We start from the raw sequence: 11,463 nt of genomic DNA, 5'->3' as shown, positions 1-11,463 counted from the left end.
TCAAGCCAACGACGATCCATGTAGTTTTGGCTCTTGCTGTGTCTAGAGGATGGTCTCTTCGACAAATCGACATTAACAATACCTTCTTGAATGAGGACCTGCATGAGGAGATTTACATGCAACAACCGCCTAGTTTTGAGCAACACCACCCTGATGGTCGACAGCTTGTCTGTAAACTTTGCAAGGCGTTTTATAGCCTTAAACAGGTCCCTCGTGCATGGTTTCATAAACTGCGAGATTTCTTGCTGACTTCGCAATTTGTTACTTCCAAGGCTGATAGTTCTCTCTTCATTCGGCAAATAGGGTCTCGGTTTATCTATTTCTTAGTCTACGTTGATGACATAATAGTCACTGGCCTGGACTCTTGTGGCATTGATCAGTTTGTCAAGGATCTTGATGATCGATTTTCGTTGAAGGACTTGGGTCGTTTGAATTATTTTCTTGGCATTGAGGTTACATATACTCCGAGTGGACTTTTTTTGAGCCAGAGGAAGTACAAAGTGGATTTACTTCAACGAGCCTCCATGGATAAGTCGAAGGCCTCTTTTACACCAATGGTAACCACTAGCCGGTTGTCTGTTCATGATGGAGATCCAATGGAGGATGAACGCTGATTTAGAAGCATTGTGGGCGCCTTACAGTATGTCATCATCACGAGACCGAATATTGCGTTTTCTGTCAACAAAGGGTGTCAGTATATGCATAAGCCCTTGGATGCTCATTTCAAAGCTGTCAAACGAATTCTCCGATACTTGCAAGGAACACTAGATTATGGATTACAATTTACCCGCAGCTCAAAACTTCTTCTTGAAGGCTACTCTGACGCGAGTTGGGGGTCTGATACTGACGATCGCTGATCCACCTCCGGTTTTTGTGTGTTTCTTGGAGGAAATCCAATTTCCTGGAGTTCCCGAAAGCAACAAGTAGTGTCGAGATCCACAGTTGAGGTTGAATATCGCAGCCTTGCGCATGTCACTGCAGAGATGGTTTGGATATAGTCGTTGCTGTCAGAACTAGGTGTTTCAGTTCATAATAAAGCACTGGTTTGGTGTGATAGCTCAGCTGCTGTCAATGTAGCAAGCAACCCTGTTATGCATTCTAAATTCAAACACGTTGAATTAGACTTATTTTTTGTCAGAGAAAAGGTGGCGAATGGATCGCTTCAGGTTGTCCATATATCTGGACAGGAACAAATCGCAGATGTCCTGACCAAGCCTTTGCCCATTGGTTTGTTCGACAAATTCAGAAGCAAACTTGGAGTTGTTTGTCCAGGAGTGAACATGCAGAACCAGAGAAAGTCGAGAAGCAGGAGCCACGTTATGGAATAAAAGAAATGTTATTTGTAATAGTTGGTCAAACTAGTTAGTTAGTTCAGTTGTTATGTAGTTAGTGAGGTTACAGTTAGTTACTGGCATGTATTAAATACTCAGCTGATATCTCTTTGAATGAATCAGTTTTACTCCTCAATCTGTGTATCTTAGCAAGTCGGAATAACACAAATGCTAAGGATATCAACACTAAACTAGATCACAAATAATAAAAAATATTCTTTCTAAGGAAATATATTCGACACTTTGCCAAACATATTTTAACGTCTGATATAAATTAGCACATCAAATCATTCCCAAATTGCCTCAAAGTAGTTACAAAATTTTACCAACATGCATAATAATAAATAAAAATCCCAAGATAAACGAAGAACCAAGTCCAGATATCTGAAAATGGAACATAAAAGCTCACTTCATTTCAAAGGAAACCATTTTGCTGATTCTTCAGATACCTGTTACTCTCAAAAAGCAAAACAAATAAGAAACGGAATCATGTGAGAATCAGGGGAAAAAGAAGGAGAAAACAGAATCTAATAATTAAATACAGATCTAATAGAGTATAGACTCTACATAAAAAAGAAGAAAAACAAATCTTTTGTTTACAGAGAGGAAAAAAAAGTAATTTCTTTGTAATCAAATAGAGAAAGAAAAGAAACAACTACCTGAGAGTGACTGAAAATTCAGAAATGGGAAGCGAGCGAGTGAAAGAGGGGGCCGCGAGGTAATGTAAATAAAATGAAGTTGAAAAAAACTTGAGATAAAAAAATATATAAAATTTTAAAATTTTTTATTTAACATCTGTGTTTACATGAGATGTAACAGAAATGACATGAAACTCCTCATCATCAACTTATATTTTCCAAAAGCCGTCCATTAATAGCAATAATGAATCTCTACATACCTCCATTGCAGTTTTCACTTCTGTCTTATTGCTTACTGTAGGCATCTTAAATTGGAATTGGCAGCTTCATTTCTTTTTAGCGAGTGATGAGTCATCAGAGCTAGTTTCTTCAAGCACTAAAAGATTCGTCACTGTCACTCTTAGAGCATGAACTACTCTTCGACATCAACTACTCTAGCCTATGTCGAGAGCATATGCATAACAATCACTGCAATAGAATTATCAGAAGCAATTAGTATAAAGACAAAACAAGCATGGATGTAGCCAAATCATGTTAAGGGGGGAAAGTGGAAAATAACTTGCAAAGTATAGTAAAGAAGGTAATTTATCGAGGTTTTTTTGACAGATTTATTAAACTTAAGTGAAAAGTGTGATTGATTTTGTTTAATGGTTAATATGGTTTAGATATATTACTGCTTGATTGAATATATCAAAAGAGCCAAATAGTGGCAGCCAGGTTTTGCAGCTTATGTGTTAATTTAATAGGAGCTTAAATAATAGAAAATTTTCATATATGGAACTAAAAACTCCTTTATAAACATATCAAATAATTTTCCTTCTACCAAATATCAAGATACGAGGATTAGAAATAAGACCCATAAAGTATAACTGTCCCATGAGCTCAAAATCTTAGAAAAGTTGTGCAAGAAAGCATTTGATTTAATAATCGATCAAGTTGAAAATCAAGAAATACCAATGGTCTTTCCAAGTATCCATAGAACAAATGATAATCCCAAAAATGGTGTGCAGTGTGCTCATATCCAACGCTATCCCATACACTGTAATCCCACCTTGATTCTTCTCAAAATACGTCACTGTCATCAAAGCAACCATCAATGCAAATCAACACCTATACGAAAACCAACACAGTCAGCTTCTTCTTTTTTTTAATTAAAAAAGTGACATAAAATATATTACATAGAGCTTGTCTCTTGTGGTCTGAAATGGTACTATAAGCATATGCTGGGATCCGCTTGCAGTTATCCAACTCGTCTTCTTCTTCACTGGGATCGTCACCTTCAGATACACCATTTGCACCCACGTGTGGTAACACTTGTTGGTCATGGATGGCCGGAGTCCTCGGGGTCTCGCTTTCGGGGTCTCGCTTTCATAAAAGGAATCTAGTGTTGCACAAACATGCCACTTTGAAGCAAGGGATGTAACTGATTGTGCTTTGTGTGTTATCTATGTTGCACTTCGAAGCAATATACAGAGTCCTGTGAGAAGAGTTATAGAGCACAACTGCAACAAAAATGAAACAGATAAATCATCTATGTTAATCGAACTCGGGTATGTTTTATTTTTTCGATCGCAAACTTACAGCAAGTTCTCCAGCTTTGTAAATATTCAAGTGATAAGCAATTAAGAAAAATGCACAATGTATTCAAAGTAATGTTTAAAAGGAAAACCAACTCCATAACTCACATTTTGTATATAAGCAGTCCATCATTCCCTTCTCCAGATCCAACTACCAAAGGGGAAAAAATGTTTAAGAATTATCAATGACAAGAAAAGGAATCATAAGAAAAGAGCATGTGGATAAAATTAACATTACAATTTATTTTTTTTACTTTGCAAGAGGGGATTATAAACATTTTATTACAGACCTAATTTTACTATTATCATAGTCAAATTAAACCCTAAAACAAAATTCAGGAGGGCAAGAACTACGAAGCGCTTACTTTGTTCTAGATGGAGAAATTGAAGTTGTTATCAACCAAAACACGATAAGGCAATCCCAAGGAGGTATTGTGTGTAAAGAAAAGAGCTGAAGAAACGTTCGGCCTGGTCCATATAACAATCAACAAAATTGGAAAGGAACCAATAAAATATTAAATTAAAAAAAAAAAAAACAATGTAAAGAAGAATTAGAAATAGCATACAAGAATATAAATAAGCTTACACGTTTCTGGGGTTTTTTTTGCTTTTCCCATGGCTGCAGATTGAAACTTGTAAAAATATAAAAGCAAGAAACCTTGAAACTGAACAACAACCCCTCGAGACAATAAGATGTTCTGCCAAAAGAGAAGAATGAGAACCGAGAAGAATGAGAACCGAGAAGAATATGACAAAAAGAGCTGAGTGAGGGTTTTGGGTTAATCTCGTTGTGTCTTGCTTACAGATTGGTTGCGACAGAGCAGCACGACGACGACGCAGCAGATGGTCGAGTCCTGCGATGCAGAGATGGGTTGGGATTTTGATTTAGGGAAAATTTAGGTTTGGGGAAAATTTTTAGGGGAAAAAATTAAGGTTGTTCGGGTATCTAGGTTGGGGATAAAATTGGGGATAAAATTATGGCGTTTCTTTTCTTAGTGCTGCTAAATCCCACTTATTGCGACATTTTATCGAAAACGCCACTAAAAAAGTCAATAAAATGCCGTTAATGCCTCTAAAATTTGAAATTATTTAATATATAAATTAAAAACAATATATAAAATTATTTTAAATAATAGTATTTTAATTTTTCATTTAAATAAATAATTTTTAAACTTAAAGTAATATTTAAAAGAATTATATAAAATTGAAATCTTGAAAATTATTTAAAATTTGAAATCTTTAGAATTTGAAATTATTTAATATATAAATTAAAAAACAATCAGTCATATGTCAAAAAAAAACTTTAAAATTATTTTAAATAATGACATTTCAAATTTTAAACATGTATTTTTCACACTAATTAATCTAAACCCTAAATCCCTAACCATTATCTCCTAAACCTTAAACCCTTAAACCCCTAAACCTTAAACATCAACCCCTAAACCTTAAACATCAAACCCTAAACCTTAACCTGTAACACCCCTAACCCGAATCCGATCGCCGGATTAAGGCTAAGAGGTATTACCGAACTAAACATTTAATTATCTCATTCACATTGTCAATAAACATAAACAGAGATTGAGCTGAAATACATACTGATATTTAAGTTATACGCCATTTTCGTATGGCCAAAATATTTACAATTTCAAAATATCGTTATCATCAGCCTAACCTATACATGCCGTATCGAATCCAAAATATAACTGTACCAAAAGATCGATAGTGTGATGAATGGCGACGATCCCAGTCGGTGGCCAAAATCAACAATCTATAAAACAGAGAAATAAAGAACAGAGTAAGCTTTCAAAGCTTAGTAAGTTTTAAACATCACAAACAATTAAAGACTTATCGAAAATCGAAACATTCATTTAAACAGACTTATTCTCAATTCAAGTTGCTTCATGGCCGAATACACATAAACATATACATAGATTTCTTAGCACATATTTTTCTTCTACTTAAAGTTCATACGATGCATTTAAATCAAATAATCTCATACATTAACAACATTTGACCAAATAGGTCATTGTTTTACTCGTAGATATAACAATCATTCACACTAAAGTATCATTCTTTAACACTAATAATTCACAAAATCATTGACTGAATGCACATGAGTACATAAAGTAATTTTAACATATAATTCATATACAAAAATACCATAACTGATTAAATCATTCTCATATTCGTAAATATAACCATCAATCATATTTATATATATATTCTTCTTTGATGCTAATGATTCACTTCGAAAGCAATTCACCGATGAGTAAGTAATACGTACCTGAACATCTTAAATGTATAGTACTTACTCGACGATGGTTTACTGCGAACATTCAATATCGTAATCTTACTTAACTTACTGGCATTAAGCCTGTTAGGTCTTAGAACTTGAAACCAATTACCAGCACAAGCCTGCGGGAATTTAAACCCAGTATAATACCAGCTCGAAGCCTGCGGGACTTTAGCCCGGACATATTTCCAGCACGTAGCCTGCGGACTTTAAGTCCGGTTATAATTCCAGCACATAGCCTGCGAACCTTAAGTCTGGATAAACATCACTGAATGTCATGCATACTTATTCGCAAGAAAATTCAATTCACTTAACATCTCACAATCATAGTTCATTTATTCCGTTCGAATAATAGCATAACATGGGCACGTTTCATATAACTTTTGGCTCAATAACATACATAAGAATATATGTCCATTTTACTTTCCAAGCTTAACTTCTAATGTCTATTCGGCTTTAAGCCTTAAACATAAATTATTTGTCACTCAACTATATTCAAATAGAATCAATAGATCGCAGCACAGTTATCATACACATATCAAGACATTATCAATTACGTACTAAATGTGACTATTCAAAACTTACCTCGGATATACTTGAACGGTTGCAGAAAGGCTACTCAATTACTTTCTCTTTCCCCTATCCAACTTCGACCCTCTTTGCTCTTGAGCTTAATTTAAAACAATTAGATTTATTTAATTACTTAACCAAGATCATTTACTATTTAATCACTTATAGGCAATTTAATTTAATACATGTATATCATATAGTTAAGGTACAAATGACCTTAATAACTAGTTATTTAAACACCATATATATATTCCCTACTCATGCACAACCGAACGCATTACTAGGAATTATCAAGTTTATAATTATAAGCATGTATACGTTAAGACAAATTATATATTTAATAAATTCTACAGGTATGGTTATTTATATTTTAATTGCCAAATCACAAGTTGATCAAAACCATTTCAATTGACTTCATTTATAACAAACAATCAATATGGTCACCTATGCCAAACAATGACCGAACCATTTAATCATGCTCATGGCCGATCCTATCTTGCTCTAATCAAGGTCATAACCGACTTTAAAATTTCTAGCCTTTCATGCACTCATCTCTAATGTTAATTAAGTAATGCCGAATGTCACCAACTAAATGGCATACACACACTCACATGCAAAAAAGTTATCCACACCTCCTATAGCTCATTCGGCATTTACAATTTAACCTTACTCAAGCTTCATATAAATTTTTTTTGACCGGATATAAAATGAATTTAAAATCCAATCGATCAAACTTTAACATGTTCATAGCTCTTTTAACAAAATTTCATTCATGTTTCTATCACCACATAATTATAAACTATTTAAAAACTTTCATATTACACCATTTCAATTTATGGCAATATGCCGAATGCACAAACTTAACTAAAACTCAAAATTTAACCTTCTTCACTTCAATTAACCACTACTTATTCTTCAAAACATCAAATACAATATGAATAACACCTAAACATTTATATTCGAATTTGCTAGCACATAGGGCCTTTGGCCGAATGTCATTAAACTCAAGCCACAATAATATTATTCCTTAAGACGCTTTCAAAAACCACATTCGGCACCTCCCTTCAACAATTTAACAAATCTCAAATTCACTTACAAGCACATATATATAACATATAAAGCATTAAACATTTTTCATCATGAATCTATAACATGACCAAATGCTTAGTTATTATTATTATTATTTTTTTCTCCCTAAATTTAAATTCGGCAATAACATAATCAAATACTAAAACCTTAAATTTCAAGCCAAAACAACTAGCAAACTCAACACATCCAACATAAATTTCCATACCAATGACATCAAAACATCTACCAAGAATTTCAACCTTCATGGCCGAATATCAATCTTCCAAAATAACAAAAATTCGAACCATGAAATAGGTAGAATTCAAACTAACCATTCAAATTATGCATGAATTTCCAAGAGTAGCATTACACATACCTTATTCTAGAAATTTCCTTAGCCGAAAATTTTAACAAAAATTTTCTTCTTTCTCTTTTCTAGCTACTGACAATGGAGGAACAAGGATGAACCAACTTTGGTTTCTCCTCCCACTAACACATATTTTATTTCCTTATTCTTTTATTCATCTTTAATTCATTTAATTCATTATCAATTTAATATTGCAAGAAAACATAACTTAGTGGAAATGATCTTGTCATGGCTGGCCACTCAAAGTATTTTGGGTAAATTGACATGCAAGTCTACATTTTTTTTTATTTGCATGCATTTGTTGGTCACCATAAATTTACCTATTATACTTCTCATGTTTCACACTCAAGTCCTATTTGGAAAATTCACATCAAATGACTATATCAAAACATCAAAAAGAAATTCACACATTATTTAAACACATATAATAGACATAGAAATGAGCATTTAAAAAAAAAAATTCGACTCGATTTTGTGGTCCCGAAACCACTTCCCGACTAGGGTCAAAATAGGGCTGTCACAACTCTCCCCCACATAAGAAATTTTCGTCCCCGAAAATCTTACCAGTGAATAAGTTAGGATATCGTTCTTTCATAGAGTCCTCAAGCACCCAAGTAGCTTCTTCCACCCCGTGCTTAACCCATAATACTTTCACTAGCGAAATTCTTTTATTCCGTAACTCCTTTACCTCACGAGTCAATATACGAACTGGTTCTTCTTCGTAACTCAAATCAGATCGAATCTCAACTTCTGATGGACTAATTACATGCGATGGATCGGATCTATAACGTCGAAGCATCGAAACATGAAAAACATTGTGAATCTTTTCAAGTTCAGGGGGCAAAATCAATCTGCATGCTACCGGCCTAACTCGTTCGGATATTTCATACGGCCCGATGAACCTCGGACTCAATTTTCCCTTACGACCAAATTTGAGCACCTTTTTCCAAGGTGAAACTTTAAGAAATACTTTGTCTCCGACCTGATACTCAATGTCTTTTCATTTTAAATCCGCATGTGACTTCCGACGATCTGAAGCTGCTTTCAAACTTTCACGGATCACTTTTACTTTCTGTTCAGCATCTTTAATCAAATCAACCCCGAAGATTTTACTTTCACTGAGCTCGGTCCAAAACAACGTTGTACGGCATTTACGACACTACAAAGCCTCGTAAGGTGCCATCTTAATGCTTGATTGAAAACTATTGTTGTAAGCGAATTCAATCAAAGGAAAATACCGTTCCTATGGACCAGTAAACTCAAGGATGCAACATCTCAACATATCCTCCAGTATCTGAATTACTCGTTCTGATTGACCGTCTGTCTGAGGATGAAACGCGGTGCTAAAATGTAGTTTGGTACCCAGAGAATCTTGTAATTTCTTCCAAAACCTTGATGTAAATCTTGGGTCTCTATCTGACACAATTGAAATAGGTACCCCGTGTAATCTGATAATCTGAGAGACATACAACTCGGCTAACTTATCAAGTGAGAAATCCGTATGTACGGGAATAAACTGAGCTGATTTCACTTACAAGCACATATATATAACATATAAAGCATTAAACATTTTCATCATGAATCTATAACATGACCGAATGCTTAATTATTATTATTATTTTTCTTCCTAAATTTAAATTCGGCAATCACATAATCAAATACTAAAACCTTAAATTTCAAGCCAAAACAACTAGCAAACTCAACACATCCAACATAAATTTCCATACCAGTGACATCAAAACATCTACCAAGAATTTCAACCTCCATGGCCGAATATCAATCTTCCAAAATAACAAAAATTCGAACCATGAAATAGGTAGAATTCAAACTAACCATTCAAATTATGCATGAATTTCCAAGAGTAGCATTACACATACCTTATTCTAGCAATTTCCTTAGCCGAAAATTTTAACAAAAATTTTCTTCTTTCTCTTTTCTAGCTACAGCAATGGAGGAACAAGGATGAACCAACTTTGGTTTCTCCTCCTACTAACACATATTTTATTTTCCTTATTCTTTTATTCATCTTTAATTCATTTAATTCATTATCAATTTAATATTGCAAGAAAACATAACTTAGTGGAAATGATCTTGTCATGGCTGGCCACTCAAAGTATTTTGGGAAATTGACATGCAAGTCTACATATTTTTTTATTTGCACGCATTTGTTGGTCACCATAAATTTACCCATTATACTTCTCATGTTTCACACTCAAGTTCTATTTGGAAAATTCACATCAAATGACTATATCAAAACATAAAAAAAAAAAAATTCACACATGATTTAAACACATATAATAGCCATAGAAATGAGCATTTAGAAAAAAAAAATTTTGACTCGGTTTTGTGGTCTCGAAACCACTTCCCGACTAGGGTCAAAATAGGGCTGTCATAAAACCACAATCCTTAAACCATAAACTGTAATCCCTAAACCTTAAAATAATAACTCCTAAACCTTAAACCTTAAATCATATACCCTAAATCATAAACCCTAAACTATAATGATAATTAATTCAATATTTTAAAATTAATATTATCTCTTTTACGATTATATAATAAATTATTTAATATATAAATTAAAAACAATCAGTCATATACTAAAAAACTTTAAAATTATTTTAAATAATGGAAATTTTAATTTTTCATTTTTAACATAAATTTTTCTATGTTTTTACTTTCAAATTTTTCAACATGTCATTATTTTTTCTGAAGAATTTAAATATTCAATTAAAAATTGTATTTTAATTAATATAAATAAACCAGTTAAATAATAAATAGACAGATAAAATGTTTTTTGCGGCATTTTTGATAAAGCGCCACTAAAGCTCGATCTATAGTGGCGTTTTTCAAAAAGCGCCGCTAGTTCCACTAAAGCTCAACATAAAATAACGACATTGTGCTTAATTTTTTTGAGGCGTTTTTCAAAAAGCGTCTCTAATGCCACTAAAGCTCAACATAAAACGACGACGTTGTGCTTAATTTTTTTGCGGTATTTTTGAAAAGTGTCGCTAATGGTCAACCTATAGCGGCGTTTTTCAAAAAGCACCGCTAATGCTAGATCTATAGCGGCGTTTTTTATCCTAACGACGCTAAAAACTTGTTTTGCTGTAGTGGTTCATGCTTCAAATCTCACATTTCAATTCAATTCACAATTCAACTCATAATTTCTTTCTCATATTTTTAATAGTACGATCAATCAAATTTATTTAATTTTCTCATTTCAGTTATTCACCCTATTAACAAACTCGGACCTTGGCGGATACACGAATTCCAACCAAACACCCCAGTACGGCACATTATGCCTAAAACGGTACTTAGTACCTGATCAATATATCAGAAGCAGTATACGACACATAAAGTGCCTGAAACAACACACGAGGTGCCTAAAACGACACATAAAGTGCTTGAATACAACACATAAAGTGCCTGATCAGCCATGCCGATATACCCGTACTCTTCCAATCTATGGCATGCCAATTATTTCCGACTCAGCTCGACTAGTTAATAGGGTATTCCATATCACTTTTCAATTTCAATTTCATTCTCAATTTAATTTCAACTCAATTCAATACACTTTTCCATTTCAATCCACATGCAATTCAATTGCAATACATATTCA

The 11,463-nt window shown here is 33.6% G+C and overlaps 1 long non-coding RNA gene across 1 annotated transcript; it reads right to left on the bottom strand.

The window, feature by feature from the left end:
- Positions 1 to 1,584: 1,584 nt before the first annotated feature.
- Positions 1,585 to 2,087, bottom strand: LOC128280519 (uncharacterized). The gene is made up of 2 exons (XR_008270608.1): positions 1,991 to 2,087; positions 1,585 to 1,780 (listed from the first exon to the last, which is right to left on the bottom strand). It is a non-coding gene; the product is annotated as an uncharacterized LOC128280519 (long non-coding RNA).
- Between the last annotated feature and the right edge of the window lie 9,376 nt (positions 2,088 to 11,463).

Source organism: Gossypium arboreum, chromosome 9, assembly GCF_025698485.1.
Source record: "Gossypium arboreum isolate Shixiya-1 chromosome 9, ASM2569848v2, whole genome shotgun sequence".
Classification (NCBI taxonomy): domain Eukaryota; kingdom Viridiplantae; phylum Streptophyta; class Magnoliopsida; order Malvales; family Malvaceae; genus Gossypium; species Gossypium arboreum.
Note: the sequence above shows the minus strand (reverse complement) of the source record. Positions and strands in the feature narration are given on the sequence as shown.